Genomic DNA, 3,580 nt, shown 5'->3' with positions numbered 1-3,580 from the left:
TAACCACTACGCTACCAGAGCTATCTATCTATAGTTGGTGGTTATATGCCGTGGAATCAGTTCCAACCCATAGCGACCCTGTATAAGGTTTCTGAGGTTGTAAATCTTCACGGGAGCAGAAAGCCTCATCTTTCTACTGCAGAACCCTGCTGGTAGTTTCAAACTGCTGACCTTGAGATTAGTAGCCTGTTTCATAACAACGATGCTATTAGAGCTCTCTCCAGGTCAGCAGTTTGAAACTACCAGCTTTTCCACAGGAGAAAGGTGAGGCTTTCTGCTCCCATAAAGATTTACAGCCTCAGAAACCCTGTGCAGGGTCACTATGACTCGGAACCAACTCCAGGGTACTTAACAACTATATATATATATACATGCCAAGAGACTGTTGATTAAACAGAACAAGGGAAGAGTGAATGGTTTAAATTCAGGAAAGGTGTTTATCGGGGTTGTATTCTTTCACCATGCTTAGTCAATCTATGCTAAACAAATAATCCGAGAAGCTATATTCTATGAAGAAGAATGTGGCATTAGAATAGGAGGAAGACTCATTAACAACATGCGATATGCAAATAATATAACCTTGCTTGCTGGAAGCAAAGAGGACTTAAAGTACTTACTGATGAAGATCAGAGGCCACAGCCTTCAGTATGCATAGTGCCTCAATGTAAAGAAAATGCAAATCCTCACAACTGGACCAACAAATAACATCAAGACAAATGGAGAAAAGGTTGAAGTTATCATTTTACTTTTACTTGGATTCACAATCAACGCTCATGGAAGAAACAGTCAAGAAATCAGACAACGTATCAAATTTGGCAAATTGCTGCACAAATCTTCTTTTAAAGTGTGAAAGAACAAAGGTGTCATTTTGAGGACTAAGGTGCACCTTGGTATTTTTCACTGCCTAATATTCATGTAAAAGCTGGATAATGAATAAGGAACAGAGAAGAATTGATGCATTTGATCTATGTAGTTTGTAGATAATATTGAAAGTAACATTAACTGCCAGAAGAAGGAACAAATCTGCTTTGGAAGAAGCATAGCCAGATTGCTTCTTAGAAGTTTACAATGACGAGACTTCATCTCTCGTACATTAGACATGTTGTCCTGAATGACCTGTCCCTGGTAAAGGACTTCATGCTTGGTAAAGTGGAGAGTCAATGAAATAAAGGAAGACCACAATGAGATAGAATGACACAGTGACAGCAAAATGAGCTCAAATATAACAATTATGATGGTGTCCTAGGACCAGGCAGTGTTTCATTCTGCTGTTCATTGGGTCACTACGAGTCAGAATCAACTCTGACACATACCAATGACAGCGACAACAACACAGAACTAGAAAGCTCTCCCTTAAAGTAATAAGAATTCAACCATGTGATAAAATTGTCCCTAGAAAGATAAGCGAGGAATGGGCAATGAAATAAATACATTTTGGTTGCATTTTAGTCACTAGGGAAATGTCTGGGATGGGCTATCTCATTGCTATACTGTGAGTACAATGTGGATGATGAAAGAACAGAAGGGATGTGGGTGATCCCATTGTCGGTGCTTGGCTCATCCATTGTACTCAGTTGAGAAGCAGGATCATCTCTCCAGTTTCAGAAGACTATTTTAACAAGGTGAATTCCCTCTCAGAAGTGTGTACATTAAGTGCAAAATTTGGGTGTATGTGAATGTTATTCAATCGTTCATTCAACAAATATTTATTATGGGCATATTGTGTACTAGATACTGTTCTACGTGCTCGAGTTATAGTATTGTCAAATTAAGCTTTTATGTTAAATGGGCCAGGCCAGGATTCTAAGTGTTTTGGCAGTTAAGATGTAGTCAGCCCCCATGATGAGATCTAATATAATGTAATCACTTCCATGATGAGCATTCAATCAGATGAAAAGGAATTTCCTCAGGGGCATGGCCTACTTTCAATATACATAGATGCTCTGGAAAAGCTTGCTTGCTTTTTGCTGGCTCTGGATCCTGCATCTAGCTCATTGTTGGACTTCTGGCTCTTTGGACTTGAGTTAGAGGCCTTCCATGTTGCCTGCCAATCCTGGGAGTCATCAGCAGCTGCCTCTTGTCTACTGACCTTGGATTCATTCCCCTCTGCAGCCAGAAGCCTGCCATCTGATCTGTTGATCCTGGATTTTCCAGTCCCTGCAGCTACATGAGTCAGGAGAAGCCTCCAGCCTGACATCTGACTCACTGACTTTCCAGCCTCTACAACTTGAGCCCTTTCCTTGAGATAAACCTCTCTGTATATACATCTATACACTTCATTGGTTTTGCTTCTCTGGAGAACCTAGCCTAAGACAAGTATGAAATAAACAGAAGTATTTCTGTCTGAATACATTCCATATTCTAGCTGTATAGAGAATCATCAGTATGTAGGATTAGTTAACAAGAGAAAGAGAATAAAAATAAGAAGAAACCAGAGGGTAAAGACACTTGTGCTTCAGGGGGACACCATCAGGAAATGAAAAGACAACTCATAGAATGGGAAGAAAACTATTTACATGTTATATATCTGATAAGGAACTTGTATCTAGAGGATGTAAAGGATATATAAACAACACAGGAATTATAAAAAGAACAATGACCAATTTTTAAAATTGGTCAAAGGATTTGAATAGACTTTTCTCCAAAGAAGATATGCATATGGACAATAAGCACGTGAGAAGATGCTCAACATTATTATCTATCACCCACTGCCTTGGAGTAGATTATTACTTATAGCAACCCTATAGGTCAGAGTAGAACTGCTTAGGGTTTCCGAGACTAAATCTTCATGAGAGCAGGCAAACTCATCTTTAGGACAATAAAAATAGAAACCACAATGAGATGCCACTTTGCCCCCAGGAGGATGACTAGAATAAAGGACAGACAATAGCAACTGTTGCAAAGGTGTGGAGAAATTAGAACCCCCATACCCTGCTAGTGAGATGTAAAATGCAATCCTACGGAAAACAGTTTGGCATTTTCTCAAAAGGTTGAAGCTAGAATCACCATATGATTGAGCCATTCCAGTCATAGTATCAGTCATTGTTGTTAAGTTAGCCTTGACTTAGAACGGCCAATGAATAACAGAATGAAACACTGCTTGGCCCTGCTCCAGTCTCATCATCATTCCTGTGCTTGAGTCCATGGTTGCAGTGCGTCAATCCATCTCATTCAGGAACTTCCTCTTTTTTGCTCTCTACTTTTCAAAGCATAGTGTCCTTCTTCAGGGAGTTGTCCCTTCTGATCACATGTCCAAAGAACACGAGACAAAATCTTGCCTTCCTCCTTTCTGAGGAGCATTCTGGCTGTACTTCTTCCAGCAAAAGGTTTGTTTGTTTTTCTGGCAGCCCAAGATATTTTCAATATTTCTTGCCAACACCATAATTCGAAGGCATCAATTCTTATTTATTAATTGCCCATTTTTCACATGCATATGTGACAGTTGAAAATACTATGCCTTGGATAGACACACCTTAGTGCTCAAAGTGACTTAGCATTTAAAATAAAGTTATTTTGCAGCAGACTTGCTCCATGCAATATGCAGTTTGATGCTGTTTCTATGGACATTAATGATATTGCT

This window comes from Chrysochloris asiatica, unplaced genomic scaffold (assembly GCF_000296735.1).
Source record: "Chrysochloris asiatica unplaced genomic scaffold, ChrAsi1.0 scaffold00032, whole genome shotgun sequence".
Lineage (NCBI taxonomy): Eukaryota > Metazoa > Chordata > Mammalia > Afrosoricida > Chrysochloridae > Chrysochloris > Chrysochloris asiatica.
The sequence above is the reverse complement of the archived record's forward strand: the minus strand, read 5'-3'. Positions refer to the sequence as shown.